At 34.6% G+C, this 27,712-nt stretch overlaps 1 protein-coding gene and 1 non-coding gene across 2 annotated transcripts in view; both read right to left on the minus strand.

Annotated features, from left to right (window-relative positions):
• The window catches only part of LOC106136234 (lysine-specific histone demethylase 1A), a 313,849-nt gene that overhangs the window by 76,838 nt on the left and 209,299 nt on the right, over window positions 1-27,712 (minus strand). The window lies entirely within an intron of this gene.
• On the minus strand, window positions 20,686-20,758 carry Trnak-cuu (transfer RNA lysine (anticodon CUU)). The gene has a single exon. It is a non-coding gene; the product is annotated as a tRNA-Lys (tRNA).

Consider the following 27,712-nt stretch of genomic DNA (forward strand, 5'->3'; position numbering starts at 1 on the left):
GAAAGTAAATGTGAATTTGAGGGTAAAACGAACGATAATTGAATTAGAAGGCTCTGATTTAATGAGGTTTACTCTCCAATAAATAAAAGTAGGTAGTCTATACCAAAAGACTATATAAAATTCATAAATCTCTTCAAGTTTAGAGTATTCTATTACATTTTTCCATAATATGTAGGTTTCACAATATTCTATGTACCTCACTGTATAACGAATTATGAAAATACATGTCTGCTTGCATAGAAATGAACATCCTTAACGCTCGTAAAATCCCTCCCAGATGTAAAGAAACAAAAGTATGGCAAAATTAGGATGCAGAATACGAAATCAGGACAAAATCAAATTTCGTTTATATGACAAACATGTAGCGCAAGTGACTGGCATTTTATTAGTGTGGCACGTATGGGGACATCAAAGAGCTCGTGTTTACGTGTAGGGAGAATTTTGATACTCTTAGGGTGATTTATGTAAACAAATTTTGGAAGTTTTGATTAGATTATGTACGCCACCAAAATAGCGGGAGTTGGTGTGAAGGTGATATAATAAAGAAAGTCTTCGCGCGGGTCAAAATAGGTAGGATAAATCAAATGCATCGATTTGATTATTGATGGTCATCTACTACTGTTCCGTGCTGCTAGTCAAGGAATACTGCCCCGTATTGAAAATTACACTAAATTTATACCTATTCTTCTTTTTCTTTCTTCTGGGTATAGTCCCGGTTACATCCTCACCACCCTGGAGAAGAGCCCGCGGTATAAATGATCCGTGGATTCTGGATTCAGTAAGTCAAGTTAGCCTTCTTTCCTCGTGTAACAAGGAAAGGAGGCTAAAATTTGGCATGTATGTTTCTTGAGAAGTAGCACATGAAAATGAATTAGGTAGGAGATCAGCAAGAGAATATAACGAAATTCCCACGAATAAAGACGAACTTTTTCGTTTTACGCGTGCGAAGTTTCACATTCAAGTTAAAGCTGGCCATCCAAGGGGCTAATTCACGTGGTGAGCATTGAAGTCGGGTCAGCAATCGGCACACCCGACAAACACGGCATCAAAGGAGACAGTTTGCGTTAATTCCGACGCTTAGCACTCCAAATGATAGCACTGTGTAGCGTAGCTACGGCCACTTAAACAGAGTTCCTGCATTTGCCACGCCCGTGAATGCATTAGACTAAAGTTGGATAATTGTTGAGAGTTTAGAATATTAACATTCACAGTTTTATTAAAGTATTCATATAATTAAACGACTCTATTAGTTGATAGCTTAAAAAGATAAACAACAAACGGGGCAAAATCTACACTTTCTTTATTACGAGTATATTCGCAACATTTTGAAAATCTAATAGTTACTGCTCATTTGTCGACTAAATGCAAGCTTCTGATCAGATTTAGATCCTCCTCATAGATAAGACTTCTGCAGTTCTTAAAAGGTCTGTATGAGTCTTGTATTTTACTGGGTTCTTCTTTATTCCTTTAGTAACAAGAGTAACGATTATAGAACATAAATTATGCATTAAAAGTTAGAAACAACGTCACTTTGGAATTGTAAGCCATAAAGTGCTTCCATCAAAGGCTAATTTCAAAATGAACATGAATGAGATGAAAAAAGTTACAAATAGCTCGACGTGCCTAGTTAAAATGCGAAAACGTAGCAACATTTCAGATTTGGTACATTAAACTTTATACGAATGTCGCTAAATTGGACTGTTGGTTAGTTTGTTCTTTGCCAAGTTTTTTCGTGTCCGGCAAACGGGCTCGCTCGGGAAAATGGCCGTCGACTAGGTAATTGTGTTAAAACTTTCATCAGGAAGCGTGAAATTTTGTGGGAGAACCAGGGCCAATGTTACCGCAATACCTACAAGTTTAATTTGTTTCAAAATTTCCCCAGCAACGAGATGATAACGAGGAAAAATAATACATTTTCATCATACACTTCTACGAAACAATTGTTAATACTTGTGCAATTTGTAGGGGCGTCGTTCGTAAATATAATTTAAAAAATAATTGAAATCTGTGATTCATTTATTTTAAAGATGCATTTTTAAATACGAGTATATACCGATATTTATATAATGGTTTCGCTCGTCTGCAATATAGGTAATATTTTATTTTTATCTTTCTTTTGAAGCTTAATACTGCTTTCCTTCTATGTGACTGAAATAGTTATCACTAAATAAAAAGTGGTAGAGTTAAAATTCTGTAAATATTAGTCTCAATGAGTTTTTGTTGCATAAAAATAAGCGTAAGGCATACTGATATATGTACTCGTAGGTTCAGTTTTTAAGAGAAGTATTTATTGAATCACAAATCGTTTTAAATAAAAACGCAACTACCAACGCATGTTAACACGACACGGCCATGTAATCCAGTGGAGTTTAATACTCAATTAAAATACTATACATAATTCATAACAATATCGCTTTATTCAATGTGAAGTGTATTGTGAGACTGAGGCTGCATACAAATGTTTGTCACACGTGATATGAGTGACTCAATACTTTTGTGGGACAGCGTGGCGCCGTCATACTGTACGTATATTATATCAAACAAGGTTATGCCCGTAGCTCTGCCTGCATTAAAGGGAAATATTTACGCGAATATTACGCAACTTAGTCTGTTGTCCACAAAACTCGTGAGTTTAGGGTTCTCTTGAATGGATGCCACATATTTTATCGCGTTAACTGCAAACAATGTCATTGATTCGGGGTCCATTAAAGAAACTGGTTTGCCCGTCACCAACCAGCTTTGATGAGTTCATCTGTTTGTCGTGTCGTCTGTCGATGGTTATAACAAAAATATGCCTACCCTATGAAATCAAATTAGTAAGTAAACCATTATTGCCTTTGAAGGAACGCGATACCAGGATACTTTTACAAAAGGACAGAGTTCATTGCGAGGAAACTCACAACCGCTAACGAAGACTAATCAAACAAGTCATCACTATTTATACGCCTTATATCTCGTGAAACTTCAGCTTACATCAGAACAATATAACAATTACCACGGAATCAAGTTAGTAAACCTTTATTCTATTTGGAGAATACCGAAGGCGCGGTAAGGATGTTCTTACCAAAGGTGAGAGTTTATTGCGAGGAGACTCACGTCCGCTAACGAAGGCTAATCAAAGTCATCACGATTCATACGGCCGATCTCGTGACACGCCGGCACCCCAGCGGAAGTTATTACACGAAAATATATGCAAATTATCAACCCACTGGAAGTATCCTTTTCACTGCCAATAGGGTTACCATATTTTAATTCAAAAAGTTCTGATGAATATCGTGTTATTGTCTCAGTTGCGTCCTCTTTGGGGCACCTTGTATCAAAAGTAGCGACCTAATTCAAATTACATGAATTCTTAGTCGTCTCTTACCACATCCACTGGAAAGAGATGAAGTGCTTTTTTACAAATTACACATACCAAGTAGTATTTAATAAAGTCTATTTTATCTTTATACGGGTTCTTTATATACATATATCCTTAACTTATTCATATATAGACAAGCAAATCGAAAGAGCGAAATCTGAAAGAGTTTCGATGGAAAAGCAATTATTAATAACAAAAAAAATAACAAGAGAGTTCAACCAAAAAGGCAGTAAAACACATTATCCTTGGTTACCCTAAAAGCCGCAGGTTTTTGTTCTCCTTACAAACGGAATCCACATTTGCATCTTATTATTGGTAAGTTTTAGGGATAACATGTCGAATTTGAATCGTGTTACCGCCGCCTCGAGCCTTCGCTCCCTGAATAAGAATTTATTTCACACGACAACAAATTATTACCCTTCGATTGTTATTCTAATCAGAGTCACGAATTTTTGTTTTCTAATTGAGGCACGCACGTCGTGTACCATCTTTATAAAACGGCGATTAAATTGGAAACTTTAAGGGAGATCAGGTTGTTAAGCCCTTATAACCGTTTAATCGAAGTTAAGCAACGGCAGTATTAACTTTCCGCTTTTGGTAATGCGGACACAATCGTTAAGTCGACTAAAATAAATTTCGTGGGAAGCTTCCTAACTCCTACCGCGAGACCATTCGTAAATGTAAATAGTCCGTGAAGCGGTGCGTGGAAGGTGTATATTGGATTGTGAGATAGTGGTGTCGAATACTCGATAATAAAGTTATTGAAAGTGGTAATAAGATTAACGGCTTGTTCGTTGCGCGTAAATCACGATGCATTACGTCGCCGACGACAGGAGGCTCGTATCGCATTACAGTGGATTAATTGCAGCTGAGCCGAGTGTGGCGACAACTGGGGCGGAGCGGCGTGCGCGCATACCGCCCAAGATAAATAAAATATGAAACTCATTTGCTCGACCAAATCGAGATACACGGATTAAAATTTGTTTTATGTGGTTACCGGGAAACATCGATAAGGCACTTGAATTACAACCTCGGCCTTTGAGTAAATGGTATGCGTCATTATCGGTAAGTGTAACGAGCGTGTTTGGATCGCAACAAATCATCGGGCGAGCGCCGCCGCGCCCTGTCGCTCACTGCCAAAATTAATTTCCCGTAAAATCGCTTAAGCGATCTATCTTTTTCCGAGAAAAATAATATTCGGCGGTGCACTCGATAATGATTTCGCTTTGGGAGTAAGAAACATTTAATCTGAATTATACTGAGAAACGTGTTTATCTCGATATGAGCCCAGTTTGTTCTCTTGCCCGCCCTTGAGGAAATGAGTGATGTGTAAATAAATTGTAAAGTTTCCATTTACGGTTTCAAAATTATGAAGAGCAGAAAGTAAATTGCAGCCGATAAATGCTTTCGATAAATGTGATCCAACGAATTGTAATCGTCTTTGTTCCAAAACTAAATAAATATGATAATGATAAAATAGCTATCAATTTTATGTTAATTCTAAATAAGATAACCATGTTATTCAAACCGGTTTGAAAGAAAAAGCTAATAAAACGATAAATCACTACGTTAATCTTTAACATCGAGCAATTTGATCATCGCCTTTGAGCACGGTTGTAATAAAACTGGGTCCTGTTAAAGCTAATAATAATAAATTTGAATTTAGAAAAAGAATAGAATCTGAAAGAACAGATTCAAATTGCATTAGTGAGGACGATCTAGAAGTCCCGATGGGATATGGGAACCTTTTCGTTAAAGTTTATAACCCAGTGTTAGCTAACGAACGATGCGCAGTGGAATGGCACGACAAAAACTACCGGCTATTCTTAGGCTGCGACACGCCGCCGACCGATTAGTCGCCAGTCGACCATGGACTAGGGAATAAAGGATAAGGCGAAGCGACCAAAAACAAGTGTCACCTGTATCAGGGGTGTAAATGAAGCGTAGTTTATGGGAACGGTTCCATAATTCAAGGCCGTGTAATCGATGTAATAGCGGATTGAATTAATTTGTATTTTGAACAGAGACAGTATCTTACATTGAAGTCTACTTTATTGGATTCTGACGGCCCTTATCTGCTCTATGCGTTATTCGTAAAGTTTAAAACTCAGTTTCTAGTTGAGAAAATAAGTTAACTAGCTAAAATATAAACTACGAGCGCTAGCCCCATCCTAACGAAGGCCTTATTCTTTTAAAATTAATCGCGACTGTAGACGCGGTAATAAATAACCAGTTCTTTCGATATTCTGACAGAATATTTGAAAATCCTCTGTTAATTTCACCATAAACTCCTGAAAGAACTGTAAATTGCTTACTAGCAACTTTAATGTTTCAGCATACCAGTTAATAAAGGTCTATATTGATTTATTAATAGTAACTAATCCAGCAACTTCTAAGTTCACATAATTGCCACTATTCACACTTGATAAAAACTTCAGCGCAGTTCTCCAGTAAGCAATCAGGGTTGATGTATAATTGAGAAAATAATTACCTAGGTAAAGAAGTTTCATTTCCGATCATTCAATTTTAAAAAGACAAAGTTTAAATTGTCTTAGAGACTTAGACGAGTAGCAGAATTTACATTAGAAAAATCTGTCCATTGCTATTAAATATTATAAATCAAGATAAGACCTTTCATTTCTTACTGAACCAGCACAAACAAATTAGATTCTAGTAGTAATAAGGATCAACTAATGTGGACAAAGTCTCAGTAAATGTTTAATACTAATAAAACCTAATTTTATAGCTTCAGACGAAGGGATGACTAGTGTGATGACCTTGAGCCATGTCTCATTACCATTGGATGCGTCTTTTTCTGCAATAAAAAGGCGTCCAATCATCTGACACACAGACTTAATCCGTCATTTACTCTTATGGTATCTTAAGCCGTGGTCACCGTCTTTTAAAATGGTAATACTAGATTTACGAGGTGACAATGTGTTGAACCTATAAAATATTTGTGACATGTATTCATGCATATTTTATACAATGGGCAAGACAGAATGACGTTTAAACATAATTTAATTAACTGAGAATTAGTTGGCAAAATAAATGAATATTCTTTGTTAGTCTTTTCAATTGGGTCATTAAATTTAAAAAAAACATTGGACCAAACTTAGTTGCATATATCTAATAAAAATCATGCGATAAAGCAAAGATCGCGATTTTTCAACTCATTACCTACTCTATATATTCTTTGAGTATTGATAAAATAGCTGCCAAGGTATACTGGCTACTCCGCACACTGCCCATTTGCATACAACAAAGTACTTACCGTTAGATAAAGGCAGCTTCATCACAGGGTAACTGTACCATCACTACCCGTTTCCTTGATCTGGTCTAATTAAAACTCCTAGAACAAACGGCCGGCCGATAAATTCGAGCTACATTATCAGCTCTATAACTCGCGGGCAGATACTGTGGTCTGTGGATTAAATACAAAGGAAAAGAAGCTAAAGCTCTAAAACAGGGCGAGACAAAAACGGGCAAGAATTCTTTTGAACCCTTCTGGTTTTCGATACGTCGAGCTGATCTTAGCTTTAGGCTATTGGGAAGAAGAGTTTGGATAATAAGAGGATACGTAAAGGTGTAAAACAGAAAGTCGAATCTTTACTGACAAAGATCTGTTACAGATAATTATTTATCAGAATAATAAATAATGATTTAAAAACAAGTATATCGTAATAATCGTAGCGCCCCGCGAGCCCAGAACCGTAACACCTGCTGATGCAAGTAAGAACACTCAAAAATGTGTTACATTTTACATGGTTGTCACTTGAAAAATCCATTCATGTTTACAGAGTCATAGTATACTAAACTTGACAGAAGCACCCATAATACTCTCCTAGGTCATTATCACATCATGCATCATTCATTTTTCACTCAACGAATATTGTATTCTGTCTGTCTGTATTTATTCACGTGGCAAGGAGTTAGATGAGACTAGATTTATGCGAGCTAACGACATTAAATTACATCTAGACCGAACATCGCTATAAATTACCAATCGCATTGTAAATCTGTTGTGTATTGACGAACAAGTAACGTGGTCAAACTATATCATACACTGACATCAGATGGCACGATGTTAGGCCAAGACGGCGTCCTGAGGGCCTAACTGCTATGACTTAAGATTGAGTCGAGACATTTATTAAATTAAACAGCGATACTGCACTTATAATAACATAGAAGTCCGTTAATTTCTTCGCTTGTTATTGGTTTTCATTATTTTTGGTACACGTTATTCCGATTTGCCTATCTTATCAGCGTCACATTTGATTGGTTTTAGCTATAGGGACAAGTACAGATTATTCATATTAGTTTAAACACAATTATTGTTCTTGCTAATCATATCCAATTTTATTTTGTTCTTATTGATGTTTTTCCTACCATTACAAAATAACATCTATAGATATAAAGTTTTACGTAAGTCTTCATTAAACTTCCAGAAACGTGAGAAAAGAATTCCGGAAACCATACATTCAATAGATGATTTCAATACCATCGATGTATTGTCCAATGACCTATACCCTCATGGGCTACAAACCGTTAAAAATAAATTATAAATAACAAGCGGCCAATAAACGACCTGTTCGCAGGTCGAGATACAGTCGAGATAAATCACTTGGTAACTCTGCGGTGTAAAGGCGAGTCCACATTGAAGGCGCGGAATGAGTTTTTAAAGATAACCTTTTTAGAAATCAACATTATTCGACTACAGTCGTCCGGTTCCGATTGCTTTCATAGGTTATTTCATTACAAGAACTCATTAAAAAAAATATAATTGTAATGTTAAAGTTAATTTATAACTGTAGCATTTCATTAAACATTGGTAGATGATGTCCATGTCCGTTCAAGGATTAGTCATTCTCTGTGCAAATTCCGTTAAACCCAGTAAACATTTATTGTACAACAGCTTTTGTAACAGAAAAACTTATTTATAATATTAGTTAAGATAGAGATAAAATGAAATTTAATCACTAATATCAGATACATGAAATCGTTTGTGAATGCGCCTTAGTAGTAATGTTAGGAATGAGAAATGTGTAGATGCATTAATCTAATATGTTTTAATCGTACAAATACGGGATTTGATACAGAGGAGATATCGTATGGTTTCTTATTTAAATGATAACTAGCTTTCCCCGCGACTTCGAGTTTCTTTGTGACAAACAAAGACTTGGAAAATATATAGCTAACAAATATATATAACAGCACACATGCGAGTTAAATTTAATACATTCACAAAATACCACGTTTTATCGTTTATTTATATTGTTCACAGTCCTCATTTTATATATAAATAGATCATACTTATTATTATCAAATAGCAAGCTATTTCGTCACTTGTCTGATAATACTTATAAACTGTGAGAACTTAACGATGTTTTACTTCAATATGCTTAGTTTTAAGCAGGAAATTGTCCAAGTCAATGAAAACTTTATTAAAGACAGAAGTTGTAACTTTCCGAAACTAGTGTCTGGGGAGAAAAACAAACGAAATCAACACATTTAGTTCAATTCACTGCCAGTAAACTTTCGGAAAATAGTAAGCAGGAAATCTAATCAGATATGAGCAAAACTTAAAAAATGTCATACCAAAATAATAAATAAATATATCATGGTTGTCAAAAACCAGATATTTGACGACTTGTTAGGGTATTGTTTATTCATCAATATAACTTTATTACAAAACATGTCTTTAAGCCAAGGGCGTTTTCTGTCAGTCAACAGAGCGGGAAGTAGGGGAAGATTAAGGGTTTATCGTTACTATAATAGCAAAATATAACTATTCTATGCTGAAAAACACACACTTACAGTATAAATCTAAGAACAAAAAAAAACTATTTATTTGGTAATTTACAAATAAATTCTAAAATCATCCGTTTTGCTTGTGGTGAATATAACAATTTCGAAAACAATTTCGCTTGTATATTTTTCAATTGGTAGATTTCAACACCAAGGTTAACGTTTTCCGCTTACTTTAAAATTGCATTAATAACACCTCGAGCGGTAACAGGCGAACAGAGCCGGGATAAGGGCAAGATATCGGTGCTAATTGGTACGTGTCGAAAGCCATCGGCGTCAAACTTAACACCGTTCTGTTTACTTGCTTGATTCGCTCTCTTTGTTTGCAATACTTTGATGAAAATCCCAAGAGCTGACATCTCGACAAAAGTTAGAGAGATATTTGTAAATTTTTATACAAAGTTGAGAGATATTTTTAATTTCGTGAGCAAAAATTTGCTATTCGAATTAGCGATTTTTTATTTTATTTTAAAACAGAATATGATCAGACAGAATAGAATAAAGCATCACATACTAACTAAACATATAAAATGCAATTACTATTTAGTTGCATGTAAACAACTTTCCTTTTCAGCAACGTGATGCCGCGTCCATGGTAGAATTAACTCAACGACTTTTAAGGTGCAAATACTGTTCGCTAAAGACAGGTGCAGTGCAACATACCGGTGAAGATAAGTATGGGTTTAATCGATTCGGTTGTTTGCGTTCGTTTAGCAAGTTCACACTGAGATAAAGTGGTGCTAATGGCTGCCTTTTGATAAAAATCTTGCTTTGTATCGGTCGAGATTTTATTTACTAACTAAAGTAACAAACCGGTGGTACTGGTATAGTTTACATACATTCGAACACGCCCCATATTTAGGGTAGGCATACTATTAGTTCTTTCAATTCATCAATCTTTTAATACCAGCTTGTCGTGTTTAAAATTATTTGGACCTCAGTTTTACCAGAATGTTCTCAACTTATATAGCATAGTTCTATCTGATTTCCATTTAAAAACAGAATACTGACTAGCTGATCATACCAACGCAAGGACTAAATCCGTAATAGTAATATCCGTAGTAATAAAATTCTAGTGATTTCAAATTTGGTGCTAAGAAAGGATTACCCAGAACCGATTCGTAGTCTTATAAAGGCGGAGCCGCGGGCGTTATCTAGTATTAGTTGAGATGAGAAGTCATCGACCTTGACAAATCAATTCATATATGATACGATTACAAACTTTCTAAAAAAAACATAAGTTAGCCAGCCAATTCGATTCATAACAAGAAAGGTATCTTTCAATGTCTTGGACAACCAACAGCAGATAATGTAACCGGGCATACACTATAATGACAGAGAGAAACGTAAAAACAACTGATAATTTACTAGTACTGGTTACTTCACAACCAGATAGATGCCATATACGAATCTGGACTGAAATGTATAATTTAAGGCTTCTCCCGCGGTCTCGACCTACACTAACATAGCAACATTGTATTGTATTGAGGCTAAGTGATGGTACATTTTTCGCACTTATAAGGTTATTTTGTAATTATATGGTTATCTGCCTTTTAGAGTGATACCTCTCTCACGAGGTTTATGCTATTGATCTTAGACAATACGTAAACTAAGGTATAATTTAGAATTGCAAAAGTAGAGAGAAAGATGAGCTGAATAAGAAGAAGATATTGTCATAAGACTCGAAGGCTATGTTCAACATGATGGCTTAATTATGGATAACGTAATTAGCCCACCTGATAAATAATAAATTGATATGTAGCCTTTTAATTTTCATCGAAATAAAAAATAAGGTAATAAAAAATTCATTCAAATGTCTTTGTGCTTTTTGTAAACAATTCTTAACTTTCTTATAGCCAAGTACTATATTTGCATAGAAATAAATTAAACCAAGCAAAAAAATATAAGCTAAAAGTGGCGAAAAGCTACCCAGCAGCAAATACCAACCTATAATAATTGCGTCAACAAGAGCAATTACAACGTCAACATCATCGGTTATTAAAATGTAAATGTAAATGAAATAACATATTATTTGAAGTTGTGTACATTTATACGGTTGATGTTAATTCATACTATTCTGTATAAATAATATGAACAGTCATCAACTTCGTTAGGAATAGTTTTCGCTTTACAAAGAAAAAAACCTAGCATCGTTGCTGTCGAAGCATCAGATGGTACCAGGTTCGTAATTGGTATCATACAATTGAATTTAGAATTGAACGGAGAACAGACATTTCATACAATGTCGACAAAATTATTGAGACGTGACCGTTCTGTGTAAAATGTTTATGTATCCGGCGGGAAAGAATTGTCTCTTGCACACTTGAACAATAGGTATGATGCTTCTATATCCGAATGATAAATTATTTATTTATTGTAGTTTTTATGAGTGATTATTTTAATCATTAGTTAATTTGTATTTTAGTACGTACAAATAAAATATTTATTTAGTTTGACCCCACCTAAAGTTCTCTGAAAGACCCAATAGTCGACTGGTAGATAATGCTTCCGCCAATAATGCTATACATTTGTATTTTGTACAATAAAGTTTAAATAAATCAAATTTGTTACTTAAGAAAACCACGCCCATTGTCTAAGGATTAGACCACGTTCATCCATTTTAATGATAGAATTGAGATTCAGAGATAGTGACTGGAAAACCATCCAATTGTAGAAACCCAAGTTTAGAAATATCTCTTTCTCTTGGTTAAATTTCACGAACGGCATAGAAAGAACAGCAGTTGTATGTTTTTTCCTTTGAAGTTAACATTGCTATATCAGCATAGAAGCACTACATTTAAAAAAATCAAACAAAAAGCACGAAAACATAGAATTGTGACAATATGACAATATTCTTCGGGTAATTTTCACCATTTTGAATTCTCTTTTCAATAAGGCAGGTGTAAATTCGCAACTGTATAGTATGAATGAACTCATATGTCAGTTCCAATTATAAAATTATCGTCACTGAGAATGATACTTGCGGTAATAGTGGGTCTCTCGCTTTACGCCGACTTGAAAAATATTCAAGCTATTTATTACTTAACGCACAAGTGTAAATACTACTTGGAGAAACCGGTATTAAATCATCTTGGCCGATCGTTATTTATGCGTGCTGGAGGATGAATTGCTTTTTTTATTTCTTTTTTTTTTCATTATAAAACATGAACTTGTAACAACAAGGTCTAGACTCTTTTGATTCTAGCCGAAATTATTCGAGCCAAGATTATATGTACGTGCTAAAACTGACGTGGGGTGAATCAATATTATAGATATTTTTAGCTCATATTTACTGTTCTACAATTTTATAGTGCCGTGTTGTTCCCAGCAAAATTAAGAATAGGACCACTCAATATCCTTTCATGGATATCGAAAAAGGCAACTTATTGCAAGGATAATGAACTTGGGATTCTTCTTGTAGGCGATGGGCTAGAAACCTGTCACTATTTGAACCTCAACTCTATAATTAAGCCATACAGCCATACGCGACCTGTCAGTCAGTATTTTCAAGACTGTTGGCTCTGTCTACCCCCCAAGGGATATAGACGTGACTATATATCTCTATGTACAATGTTCTAGTTAGTGAGATACCTACGTTTATATGAATTTAAATTATAATTATAAATAATTTATAAAATATTCTTTTTTATATATATTAAATAAACAAAATACAAATTCACATGCAGGCCTTTTTAAAACCCTGTTAAAATGTGTGCCCTCTATATTTAATGTAAATCAGGCCACCATCTTAGTCAATAAAAAATACTTGTAGATTCTTATTGTACTTTCATTCTCTGTATTTGTGGTTCATTGGAATGAATAAAAAGTCAAAATGTCAAATATAGTAGAACATCCGAACAATAAAACTTTACACCTCGTAATTATTCAAGCAAAACAGCATCAGGCGTTGCAATCTAGCTCTTTAATGAAGCGATCGAGAGGAATGACTTCCGAATGTAAATAATTGGCGCAACAGGTGAGGAATAAATCTTGAAGAACGAGGCTGTGATTAAGAAGGCCATATATCAAGTGTTGGCGGCTCACCACACGCGATGCTCGCGCCTATTCGCAGACAGATCGACTATTATATCGATATTGAATCGAGAACGCGAAATAACCATTCGATTGTGAGCCATCGCGCGTCGTGCGTTCTGTTCAGTCAATTTTCATTTGAAAAATATTTAAATTTTCAGGCATCTATTCTAATACAATAAAATTGTAAGTAAGTAAGATAAACGTATTGTCAACGTTCGGTTAGCGTCGCGCTTCTAACCGAAGCTTTTTAGCATATTTAACAAAAAACCTAACTTGATCTTGCATTGAAATATAATTTCAGGTTAAAAAAAAACATATTAAAAAAAGGTATGCGGAGAACACGAACAACGCGAACAAACCGCATAATCGACTATAAACCAACTTTCAGCGAGAGCTCGTTACTAGCCACTTTATTGTACTATTAGTAATTTAAAACCGCTTACACCACTTACTTACGGAGTCAAATAACTTCCAATTTGAATCGCATTTGCTTGAAGCGGGACTTCTTTATTATTGGAGTAAATAGTTATGTTTTCATAAATTGTAACGTATGCCGATTGCAAAATACAGTCTTTTATGATCTATAATTTTCTTTTATGCTTACTGGTTTTCGCTCGCGGCTTTGAATGACTTTAAAAAATATTATATTAGTGTTTCGATTAATGTTATGTCCTTACAAGTAAGCCTGATCATACTTCTTATTTTATCATGTTACAGGCTGCAACATGTATAGAGCATATATCACCCAGAAGAATGAAACATCCAAGACTTTTAGTCGTAATTTAAATTCTTACAGATCAAGGCACAACAATGATTAAGTATGCTTTAAGTGTTTTATACAATAAAACCTGTATTTACGTAAAGTGGAAATAAATGACCCTTAATTTATTACACATATGAATTAAATGCAACTTCTAGCTTAGCTGCATTCAATGAGACTGCATTCAATACATTAATGGTTTCTGATAAGTTAAACCATACATAACTGTGCAGTATTCATATCTTTTACAAATTTATTGGAGCCCATAAATAGTCCTATTCTGTAATTTCCCACGAGATTCTAATACCAAACAGGATAACTTTAATCATTCGATCACGACACCAATGTGTATTATTAAAAAGGGTAATCAAGTAACCAATTCTTATTAAAATGAGTTAAATAAACCCCTAAGTCAACTATTGAGGACATGAAATAAATAGACACAATTGAAGAACATAACACATGTGATCTGAGTCGACCGCTTGATGAACAATAACGTTTGCATTCACGGCAAAGACGCAATTTCTACTTGATTTAACTAGCCGATTATAATTTGGTAAAAAAATTCAAAACGACCTAAGATAAAACATATTTGCATCAATATCGTGTCAAAGCGTCTATTCGAACGATCAGTGAATCTGTTTGCAACAAATGGGATTCACTTCGCAATATCAGGCAACTATCACGTAGCGCAAAAGCTGTGAGCCAAACAATATGCAAGGCAGTACAAAATGATTGAACAAAGTGAAACTGTAATAGGGTTCTATTCTAAAATTTCGAGTCGAGACGTAAAATTGTTAGAAATAAGCTTTTATAAAATTCTAAACAGAGTTACATGCATTAGTTTAATTGCTAATCGTTACTCTTACGATGAGTGAAAACATAGCTGCTAAACTTGAATTTTCAGGCAATTTCATGTGTAACCATCATCTAATGGGCTTCCGTCATCTTACAGGTGAACCCTGTAAGATCACGGCAGTTTGACGAGAGTGGTTTTGAGTATGAACCTTACTTAACTATTCTAGAATCGTGGGCACAGGCAGAGCGTGCCTTTACAGAGAGGCGATAACAACTATCGAATGCAACAGTTTCTGAGAGGTCTGAAGAGCAGGCAAAGGTAAGTATGTAGGTACTCGCAGGGTCTAGCTTATCTACGTCAGATAATACTACATAACTCAAAAAAGTGTCGTGGATAAACGGTTATAGTAGGTATCGGACCTCACCCCTGCTTCGATATGTAAACCACTTTGTGTATCACTTATATTAAGTTTAAAAAAAAATATTTATAAACTAGTGAGTCATGTGAATGACACGAATCTTGAAAAAGTATGATTACTACTTTATCAGTGACAAAGGCAGTAAACGAAACGATATATAAGAGAATAGTGCAAAATGATAGACTAGGGTGCGAGGGGCGCCAGTCTGTTCGTCGAAGGCTGAGTTTATTCCATCCTTTTCGTGGCAAAATTGAGAAATTTATCGTCGTCAGCCGAGAAACCGTACACCGAAACGTCATAAATTCTTGGAAAAGCGTAAAAACATGTAGTACTTACTTACCTCAGTATTTGAATGTTTCGTGAATGACAAAAAAATGTTTTGCTGAGATATTCTACCAGTTTGATTGAAAAGCATTTTTTGAAGAGTAAATTTATTAATATAAGAATTTAGCATGTAGTCCTAAGGTGTGCCAGATAGTCTGCCAATAAGGAGAATGGCGGTAGATCGTTAAGAAAGCATCTACGTCATTGTGACTACGATCGCTCTGCCAAGTTCGAAACGACAAAGAAAAAATAAAGGTAGCCTGAACATTTATTGAAAATTTTAACAACTTCACAATCATTGTGCACATTACTTAAATACTACAATTTTTGCAAACACGAAGTTCCCAAAACCAAGAACTCATAACGGCATTAATACGATAATATCAAGAAACGTTCTTACACGTAAAAAATCCTCTCAAAAAAAATGTACAGGTTAAATCGCCATAACTGATATGCCAATTAAATAGCACTTGGTCGAGTTTATAAATGTATTTCTCACCTCGGTTATCTTGTATCGTTTATATTGTTGTTTTGGCAACAATCGGGCTGGACGGTCGTGTTAGCACTTCACTTGGAAGTGAATTATGCGCGACGAACTGTGGTACTGTGTCAGGCCCTACATTTATAAAGAAGTATACATGAAACTCTAGAGAAATCATGAATTTAAAATACATTTCCTTTTTTGAAGACAGAAAAAAAATGTATTAATTATAACAATGGTAAAGACCTCTAAAATTTCAAGATCAAATATTTTTAGGCTGTAAAATATCGTTATACTAACCCAAAGTTTCTAAGTAATCAATTATTTGCTATTTATAGGGCAAAGAAGGCAAAACCATAAATATTTGATTAAACAATTCTATAGCTGATTGAAATGGGGAAAGGAGAAGAATAAAACATCATCACTCTAACAAGCCAGTAATTTTCACGAGCGCATAAAAAATACGAATGTATGCACAGGTTTAAATTTATTGACATTCGAGTTGGAAATTGTATTTTCTGAAGAGGATACAATAAATATCCGAAAGGTCGCGTTAACGAGCAGGCCCGACGCGAGACGCAAGGAACAATAAAGAACGATTGAAACAGTATGTATAAAACACGTAAGAAAGCACACGATGCAATTTGGAAACCCTTAAAAAGTACTGCTAAATTTTGGGACGAGACGTAACAATTTATACCAAAGCATAGTCGTACAAGCGAATCACCATGAAACTTTGTTTAAATCGATTCGTGCACATAAAATTGTAAAATGTGAAAATACATACATACATATAATCACGTCCATATCCCTTGCGAGGAAGACAGAGCTAACACTTTTAAAGTCACCTTCAACTGTATGGCTTAATGGAAGAATTGAAATTCGAATAGAACAATATGTAAATGATTGTTTGAAAGTCCTATCACTATACAATTTCAAATCATACCAAACAAAAATATTTAAAACAAACAAAATATTTTAAACGAGAAAAAAAAGGTTTTCAACTTGATACAAATTTCGAAATATTCGTTTCCAGACCAGCGCATATTTTAAGCGCGGGGTATCTTCGTAGATCTCAAAAAGTAAGCTCATTGCGCCGCGAACATGCCCCGGCCATGTAATGATTGGGCCCATATCGAACCAAAGAATCCCTTGTAAAATTACCGCCTCTTAATAGGTAGGTACGTATTTTGGGTAAGATTTCCGATTTGCCCCTTTATCATCTCATTTCGATCTTCGCTTGTTATGACTCGCTTACAACAGGTACTTCAAGGATTGATTGAAGTTTGCGATCCTGCTTTCCTTAAATTCATTATTTTTATCTTCGAAACCTTTTGCAAGGCATTTTTCTCACTAACATTTCAAATAAATTTTAGTTCGTTGATTGTAAATAATTTGCAATCTGTATTGCTATAAAAAACAAACATAGTCAATAAAATGAATAGAAAAAAATTATATCTAACAGCTATATTGTAACAGCTTAAAATTTTCTTGAAACTACACTTGTTATAGAAAGCCAGTGTTTATTTATAAGCAGGGAGGAATTATCTCGCCTTTGTAATAATGTTAGGCACGAAACGACTTAACCAGACATAATAACAGTACTCGGTATTGCACGACGACTAGTGAGAATCGTTTTATTATAATCGCTCTAAATTCTACCAACATACACTCGAATGACACAGGCTGAGTCTAAAAATATGCAGTCGATCAATCATCAAATGACAGCAAGTATGGTTAATACTAGAATTTTATATATACCTAAACACTAACACTAGCAGCTGTAAAAGAAATTAACATTACAAATGTTTTGTGGGCTAACACAAACTGAAAACTTCTAGACAAATGAATTTTTTCCTCTACGATCAAATATAGAGTGGTAAGGAACGAGCGTTTCCGCGAACTACCGTCTTTATCATAACGGTGAACGCCGCAATCATCCTCTGTGCAGAGATTGAAATGTAATTTTATGAGGAAACTAGCACTTTGACCCAAGTTCCACTTACCTGAGCTCATAAATGGTCTAAACGAAAACTACAGGCGACTTTTTGTGATTAATTTTAACTCTGATATTAAGGACGAATTTATCAAAATAATAATGGTTATCGATAATTTCTTTGTGTCAAGTAATGCATTGAATAAAGTTTGATGAATTATTAAATCTTACTATTATGAGCTTAAAATAATAACAGAAACAATAAACTTAAAATAAGGAAGACAATAAGTATTATTTTCATAGTAATAGCCGCTTGCTCGATCACATACTTGACTAGATAGACACCAACACAAATCAATAGAAATTATGACAAAAGATTTGTTGTCCACTATTGTGATATATGAGCACTAGAAGACAATAAGTAGGCATAAACTGAAAATGTACAGTTAGCCCATAAACGTGATCATAATTATCGTAATGTTTTCACATTTTTAACTAGTTAAATTAAAATGATGACATTTAATCTGAACCAATCGTATAGGTACGTGCAAAACTTTTGTTTGGAAGTCTGAGCTTACGGCCTTCTTAAACATCTCCAATACTGAACCTTTACATAATTACTAACGAATTAATAAAATAGGTGTATTGATAAATTTTGCTAAATTCTTAGCCTGAAGGTTTTGATCTTTGAAATTTTGGATTCAATCCAGAAGTCCTCAATGGAACGTTCTTAGGATAAAAGCTTACATTGAAAATACTTAGCACAAACAGAGCAAATAATATTACAGTACATAACATTGCGTCTATTTTGCAATTATGTCTTTATCTAAGTATAAATGCTCTCTCCCATTATATCTAGTATTTCCAATCGCATAACAATCGACTTCAAATGCAAGAGTCAGCAAAATACCGCTTCAAATTGACTTTACACATAAAAATATACATATTAAGAAAAGTATATATCACTGTGAAACTTCGCTGTGATACTAGTTGTTGGGGTCTTTTTCTTTAAAAGCTTCACACAATGATAGGGTTGGAGTAGTCTTATCCTACTCTGCTAGGAGCCACACGAGGTGTCTTCTGTAATATCGTAATCACTTCTCAGCCCCATGCATTGTAATGAATTATGTTATCTGCACCACTTATAATTTCTAGGCGGAAATAAAATACCCCTCAATTATTTGCAAATCAACGGCATATTTTAATGAACCGTAGGTAAATTGTTATGTTCTTATAATTAAGAATGAAAGATACAAACATAATTATACATTAGTAGTAACATAATAGTTTACCACGGGAATGAACACAACACGCGAATCTATTAAATACAGTCTCTATCGCTTATTGGTAGCGTTCTAATCTCAATAACAAAGGTACGAAATAATCTGTTTATTTTCAGCAAATCACTTTCACGATTTTTCTACTTCTTACCATATAAACGTCCACTCTTGGACATTTGCCTTTTTCATGCCTTCCTTTAGTCTCTGTCTTCATAAACTACTAAGTTTTTGTTTGCCAAGTCACACAATGTACAACAATGAAAAGAAAAAATCAAAAAGCTTATTCAAACGCATTGATCAAAAGTATCTAGAAGATTTCGTAAACAGAAAAATATTTGGGAAATATAATCCATATGATAAGATTTGATAAAATTAAGAGAAACTACCTATGTAAACAAAATATTTGGCCAGCTTTTCTGTGAATTGTACACGAACAATTTTAACAATACAATTGCGTGGGTGCAAAACGGAATGCGTATTGGGGCAGTACAACATGTACGACTGGTATAATATAGAGGGCAACGCTGCGGTATCTAACTAGTGAATTGTCCAGTCTGTTACAAGCCACGGCTAGTGACAGCGTGTATTTGTAATAGAACATTTTAAATTCCCTGTTTATAGGACGCGAGATGATATTCTTACCAATATTTGAATAAAATGTATGAAAATAAAGAAATTAAAAAAAGAGCAGTATTGACATTGGATAAATATCCTTTTATTTTTGCCTAGTTCGTTTCTCATCATGCCCTGGCCGGGATTCGAACCCGGGACCCCCGGTGTCACAGACAAGCATACTACCGCTGCGCCACACAGGCCGCCAAATAAATGTAGACAAAATGCTTTCATCCATCTCACCCAATAAATTATAAGCATAAGCAATTATAGATTTAATGATAAAGTCTAACGTGATAATATTCAGTTATTCGAATAATCAGTGGAATACATTAATATCAAGGAACGGTCCCCGTTTATTCCCCTAAGTACTCTACAAAACATATTACAATGGAAAAGGCATTTCCAAAATAACATTTTAGCAGAAATGCTAAGCAGGCAGTCATTAAAACCGAACTAAAATATAAAATTAGCATAATAAAGGAAACAGACAATTTCGGTACACAACGGCTGACATTAAAACTGTTTGCTTAAGTAGCCTCTGCGTAATTAAGTATTTCTCTGTAAACATTCCGAGGACTAAAAAAAATTAACCTCACGATAAGATCTCCGAGCTGATTATTATGTGTTACCGACGAGAAACTCAGATACGAGCATGTGCCTCTAAAGCAAACATCAAATGTACATGTGACTATGAATCGTGGGAAACATTTATATAAGCGCTGTCTGTCTATACGTTGACCCTGTAACGGTAAAGCGGCCAAACGATTTCACAAAATTTTTGATGAAATAAAAATAAAACTATAATAGCAATTCATAGAAACCGTATTGTTACGAAAATGAAAAAGAAATAAAAAGAAGAAAAAAAGGCCGCCCAACGTGGGGCTCGAACCCACGACCCTGAGATTAAGAGTCTCATGCTCTACCGACTGAGCTAGCCGGGCTTGTGTTCGAGGTGCGAAATTCTGTTTAACACTCCGTGCTGATGTTGTATTCTATTTTTACGGGAACTAGATGGATTATTATCATACTAATTCGTTTTCTATACAAAATATACATGAATAAATTTAACGTGCCGTGGGTTCTCGGCACCTATAGAAAAAAAAAATAGGACCACTATTTTCCATGAATACCGTAAAAGGCGACTAAGGGATACGCTGATAAACTTCTAAACAGAGCTATCAGTCTTTTCAAAACTGTTGGCTCTGTTTGCCCCGCAAGGGATATAGACGTGATTATATGTATGTTTGTATGAATTAAACGAAATTAATGTTTGTTAATACAGGTACCTATATTTATTATTTATAAAATCATATTTTTTTTAACAATATGACCAAAAATTTGTACCCATTCAAAAAAAACATTTAAACTACACATTTTGAAAACTATATAAAGATCCAGGTGGATTTCGAGGCGGTGGGCGTTTTCAAACACTTCAAAGGCATGCAATTTGCTCTTTACTTTGCATCGGGTTGTGTTATACGCCTCGTAATTTTAACGTTTCGCACACCCAGTGCGATACTACTCCGATACGACCAAATTGCCGCGGATTGAATGCGCAATCCTCTGAAAAAGTTTGTACCACATTTTTCTGTATTTTTTTTTATTTTGGAAAATAAAGTTAGAATCAATAAAAACATAATGACGCCAGAATTTTGACAATTGCAATTTTCTTGTAAATTAAACACCCATTAACTGAATAATGCTGCGACCATGAAAAAAATTACAAAAACTACCTATATCACTTTTCAATATTTCAACCATTTATGTCAGTTGTTCCTAGTTATATTGTAGGACATTCATTAGATTTAACTCACAAATACACTGATTTATCACGGTAACCGGTGTTGTGGGGCTCAGCAAATCCTCGCTAGTTGCTGGTTGTATCTTTTCATGGAGGCTGTTATTTCGCAAAACGTGCGACCGCCCGCGGCCCACGCGCCATTACGCGCTATTCTCACTACATTTAGCCTACATTTTATCGTGTTTTCTTTTTAATTCTTATAGTTTCAAGCCTCGTGATAGTACAAATAAAGGTTTAGCTAAAGGCTTACATAGTTGGACTGTATAATAATCAAATTCTTTCAAATCAAAAGCTTTAATCAAAAATCCATGCTTTTTGAATTACGAAGACTTATTTTAAACTCAATCGGTATGATCAATATTGTACTAAATAATATTTCGTTTAAGTGAGGATCATTAAAAATATTTATTACAACTTTAATACTTGAATTACGTACTACCTGAAATTGTTTCAAATAGTTGTCCGTTCATTTTAAATAGACAAGGGCCAGCAGCCGCGTCGATCAAAAACTTTATGGGCTATTCAATTACCAAATACACAGGCTGTTTATTCTTTTCAACTATGTGTCTCTGTCCCTAGTTTTTTTTTAAATGTAGTTTTTCAGAAAGTATAAATCAATATGTCGTTTTTAAAGTATGCTAGATTTTTTAAAACAAATTTAGTTATTCGTTAATATAGACGTCAGAATAGAACATACTATTTTTATCTAAAAACAATGTTCTGTCTATTCTTGTGCAAGAATTATGATATTTTTGTTATGATATTGACACAATAATAATATTTTTTTTATATTATATAAATTCTTGCTCAAAAATATCTGTAAATACTGTATTTGTTCGTGCCTCATTAATAAATGAAACAACAGTAGGTATCCACCGGCGCATGTGTCCTAATTATACTTACTTTAAAATATTTGAAATGCAAGCAACCTGTACATCGATTGACTTCTATTTAAGAGCACAAGAAATCAGACCAGAGGGTCGGGTTGCAGTCAATTTATCGCATATTGACCGTACCAGTATTAATTTAAAGGTCTATAAAACTTCATTGTATCCATTATTATCAGAATAATAATATAAATCGAATATCAGATTTGCTTATTTTTATCATATTTGTTTATTGCAGAATTAATAAAAAATGGAATATTAAATCTATTTCAATAAATAAAGGATTGACTGGCAAAAAAAAAATAAGAATGGTTTAACATGTTTTTAAAACAATGAATATATGAAAATCGCAAAAAAGAGAAGTGTCACCTGCTCTTTAAAATTGTTGCTAGTCAAAATCTAAGTATACGCGATCACATTATAAGCAATCTGTTAAACACAGATGAAAATAAGTATAATATTCCGATTGTTTTTGGCGACAAGGCAAAACTAATTTATATAGCTGCTATGCTGCTATGACGACAACGTTCCACTGCAACACATGGGAGCACACGCTTCATATCAAAACCGCATCGCCTCAATTATGATATATCCTAAACTCAGAGTCCAATCCTAGTCGATTTATGGGACCGTAATGCGTACCCGTTACAGCTCGTCGGAATTCCTGGACCTTTAGTTACGGGAAATTATTGTGCAGATATCTTATTTGAATATCTCCGCCGTCGTACAATATAATCTTGTAAGAACAGCACATTGGAGCTTGTTTGAGGTCGGAACGGGACGTGCCTTGTTTCGTCTCCATTTATTAAGTAAACTGCATATATTTTAAAATCAGGAGTCGGTTAGAGAGGTAAGACTTAAATGATGATTTATTGGCTAGTTATAAATTATCTATTATGGAGAAGAGTAAAATTGTGAGATAAAGGAACGTATATTAGAGTTGGTCACCACTAATCACCGTTAGATCTAAGAATATATTTTTAATTTACTCACTTCACTATAATAAAATAATTCTTATTACAAACTTTAGTACTATACTTTTCTGATACCTGTTACTTTTTGCTGAAATGTCAATCATTAACGTTAATAAAATCCAATAGCATTATATAAAAGCAATTTAGTATCAAATTAAAGCTAGCTAAAGGCCTTGGAATATAGATATGTTATTTAAGTTCTCGCAATAAATACTTACATTAAGTGGCTTAGTTGAATTTATTGGTCAATCCATACCTGTAACAAGTAGAACATAATCTAGATCAGTCTGAATTTGCTTAATCTTTACTGAAGATACATTTCTCGGAACATAAGAGATCAATTAATTCTCCTAAAAATATTTACATATAAATTATATAAAAAGTGTAAACGATGCTGACGCGCGATAGCGCTCAGAAGACAGACGAAATAATCAGTGTTAAAAAATCTTGTAAGAAATAGCACTCTCTATAGTCCAACGAGCAATCCAATAAGACTCTTCGGTACTCAATAAGTTCTTGAAAGAGATAAACATATCCAAAGATCAGATGGATCATTCATCAAGTTAACTTGGACAACAGTTAAACGCGGGGCCGATGACTGGAACAATAGTTATCCGTGGTAGCATCGGCGATGTCGCGGTACAGAACGCAAGCCGCGTATATTGTAAGATAATCGGGACTCCGCGATTGTTTATAGAAATGCTGGATATGATATTAAAGTCATTCTACAATTTTAATTGATTGTAGCGCACACTATTGAAAAGAACTGTTCCAGCAGTGTTACCAGCAAAAAAATAAAAATAAAAACACGCCTATTACATTGTTACCAACATTTAGTTTCAATCAGATTTCAGAGATGTCGCCACTTAGACCAAGTTACTTAACATTTAATAATACTAATGGCTGGTGGCTAACAATAATGTTTTTTAACAGTAATATAAAAGCAGTGAGACAAAATATATGTTGTCATTTGTTTGTCAGTTGTCATTTGTTAAAAAGTGGTCAAGAAACTATAAACACTCCATGAAATATAATTCACAAAGATAATTACTTACAAAAGATGCAAATATTTATACCAGCATAAAAATAATAAAAGAAAAAACAACATGGCACCATAAATACCAGAGTAACAGTAAAATGTACTACATGAATATAGCAATAAAGTAAAAATCTGGAAGCCTAAGTATTAATCATAATGCTCTTGGCACTTCCACGAAGATTTTATCTCCACATCAAGAATCGCAGCTCACACCGGTATGCGGGCAGAGATATGAAAACATGACGTCTTATGAAAAAGATGTTCTTACTGTATATACCACGACTGCGCAAAATGTTTTGGTGATCAGAAATGTCTGAGTGTATGTAATGGAATTCTTCGTATTTCGTTTTGCTGGCAGAATTTTGGTAGTTTAAATATATTGTTAAACGACTTGTCTACTAAATTTAATTAATTTCCGTAATTATGATAATGAGGATCTCACGATCATCAAATTTTATAAGGTTCTATTTGTAACAATGAAAGATAAATAGCTGAATGAGACAGAGTTAGAGAAGTAAATAAAAATTAAGCAAGGTTCGATACTTTTTTAGGTACGTAGTGATAATTAAATCATAATAAATACAAATGTCCAGGGTCCATGGTCAAAGGCATACCGCGGGGTCCTTTTCAAAGGGGTGAGGATGCAACTGAGACTAAAAACTAGGAGAAAGTAGAATTATAAATTTCTGAAAAAAATGTAATAAGACGTCATAAAAACTTATAGGAACAATTCTTTTATTAAACGGTTTTCTGAATACTAAATCAAACGGCAGCTGATTGAAACATGCCATTCCTTCAATATTAATTAATCAAAAGACGCTACGCGTACGAAGCGACTTATCAACAGCAACTAGTATATTGGTTGATGATATCGGCCGGCAACATATCGGCGATCTCATCGCGATAGTCGCCGACGAAATGCGACGAACACGCGATCTTAATGTTGTACTCTTAAGAATGCTGCCTCCTATATGTCAAACGTCAACTTTGGAGATAAGGGTATGAGCGACATCTTGGATACGTCGATCTCTCTATGTAAAACCGATTGGGATTTTTGAATTCCTCTTTCCAATTTAGGATAAGGAAGTTACAATTATGAGGGTTGGTAAGTCACTCTTTCTGTTGAATATGTAGGTGATAACGCTGTACTCAGAAATATGTTGTATGAAATATGTTGCTATGTTAAATCAGGTAGAAGTTTTAATGAACGCACGGTTTATTATAATGGACTGGTGTAAAGTGACAAACATAAAAAAATGTAATAATAATAAGCGTGTGTAATAAGCTATTTCATATGTGTAATACTCATCCTCGATGCAGATACGTGCATCTACAAAACTATACTTATTACACGATGCCAACAATTTTATAGATTAACTTATCCCACTCGTGTATAAGGCAAGAAAAGTTAATACCTAATAGTCACTCGGCACGAATGTAGTTTAGCACAAAAAATATATAAAGGGACACGCAATATCAGGCGACGCTATAAGTAATGGCTCGATACCGCCGCAGCCATCGATTGCGAGCGTTATCTCAATAAAGAGCAACAGAGTGCGTTCATTAGCACTCTGACACGGCGCAATCATAAATTTCTGGATCGGCGGCACCCCGCCGCGACCCGCACGCCTACCCTTCTCAGCACCCCTGAGCCCCTGATACCTGACCCGCATTCGACTTTTTGCCATTTCCATTGTTTTTGGTAGGAACCCCATAAACCGTAACGGTCTGATCTCTGATATGGAACGCAGGTGTCGCCCTTCACGCTTTCCAACTTAATTACATACGTTTTTAACAATATATTCCAATTCGCACGAAAGATAAGCACACAGCTGCGATGAATTAGCTCAAAAACACAGTTTATTTGTTTCTCCGTATCACATATTTTACGATCGAGACCACCGTCCCTCCATTTTAATAGGACTATGACAGAGCGACGAGATAAAGTCCATCAACGATGAAACAAACAAAAAACTGAAAGCAGTGATAAATAAATATTCATCCATCAATATGTGGCATATCCATCACGTGAAAATTCAACTTGTGGAAATTAGAAGTTACGGAAACAAAGGCAGTAAACGTCGGTCGGGATCGCCAAGTATATAAAATATCGCTGGTATCCCGAAACTTGCAAACATGGGAAGTCATTAAACCAACTGGCGTGGCACTTACAGAACTCCTATAGCCGTCTGGCCAAGCATAAAGATCAATATCTATGTGGCTCGCTGCCAAAATCTTTTTAATATCGTCTCAGAAGCAACTGAAGAGTGGTTACTGACGATAACAACAAAACTATTACGGGAGCGATTCGTTCGCGAATTGGTCAGAGCTACTATCTATAGTTGGCGGCCGCTAGTTTAATCTTATTGTCAGGGACAATGGGGAATAATGGCCCGGGTAGACTTCCCTTCGAGCACTTTTGAGTTAGCTGATAAATTCCAGTGCTGAGTTTCGATGGCTCTCGTGGTCGCGTTTAACTTTTAATGAGTGTAACTTTGGTTTAAAGAACGTCCAGTAGTAAGCAGTTTAAGTGGTCGTATTAGTATCATTATATACACCAAATACATATTATTTCCCTTGAAATAATTTTATTTTTACATGGTGAGTTCTTCTCATCGAAGAAAAAATGTAGTGTTTATTACTTATATTATATTATATTATAAAAATTTGTGAACTGTTAAGTTAAATTATCAAAGGATTTCACAAAAAAGGCATTGGCACGCTAAATCAAGTGCCTCAATAAAGGAAGGCGTGAACGAAGGCGTCAAGTTTCACACCACGTCGCTCCCGCAGCGACTCCGGCGCAACCAACACCTATTATATTATCATAAACCAAACAAAGAACACGAAAAATAAACAAACACATGCTTTAATGATTTGGTAGTTCTGAATGCAAACGAAGAGAGGAAACGGCAGTAAAATAGGTTTTATAGAGGGCTGTTCTTCAGTAGTTCGGTATAATGAGAGGTCACTGCACACATGATTACAGATACTGACTGTAGTAGTATTCTAGTAAATATTTGTACCAATGGAAGATAATCATTGAATTAATAATTTAATTTTAAAATTAAATTGACTAATTGACTTATATCAATGAGTGAATAACTAAACTTTTACTATTAAAATTACTCAAGTTCATAATCAACGCATTACAATTTTGATCAACGAAAATTGTATTACTCGATCTCGTAGTG

The sequence above is a fragment of the Amyelois transitella genome, chromosome 8, assembly GCF_032362555.1.
Source record: "Amyelois transitella isolate CPQ chromosome 8, ilAmyTran1.1, whole genome shotgun sequence".
NCBI classification, from domain to species: Eukaryota; Metazoa; Arthropoda; class Insecta; order Lepidoptera; family Pyralidae; genus Amyelois; species Amyelois transitella.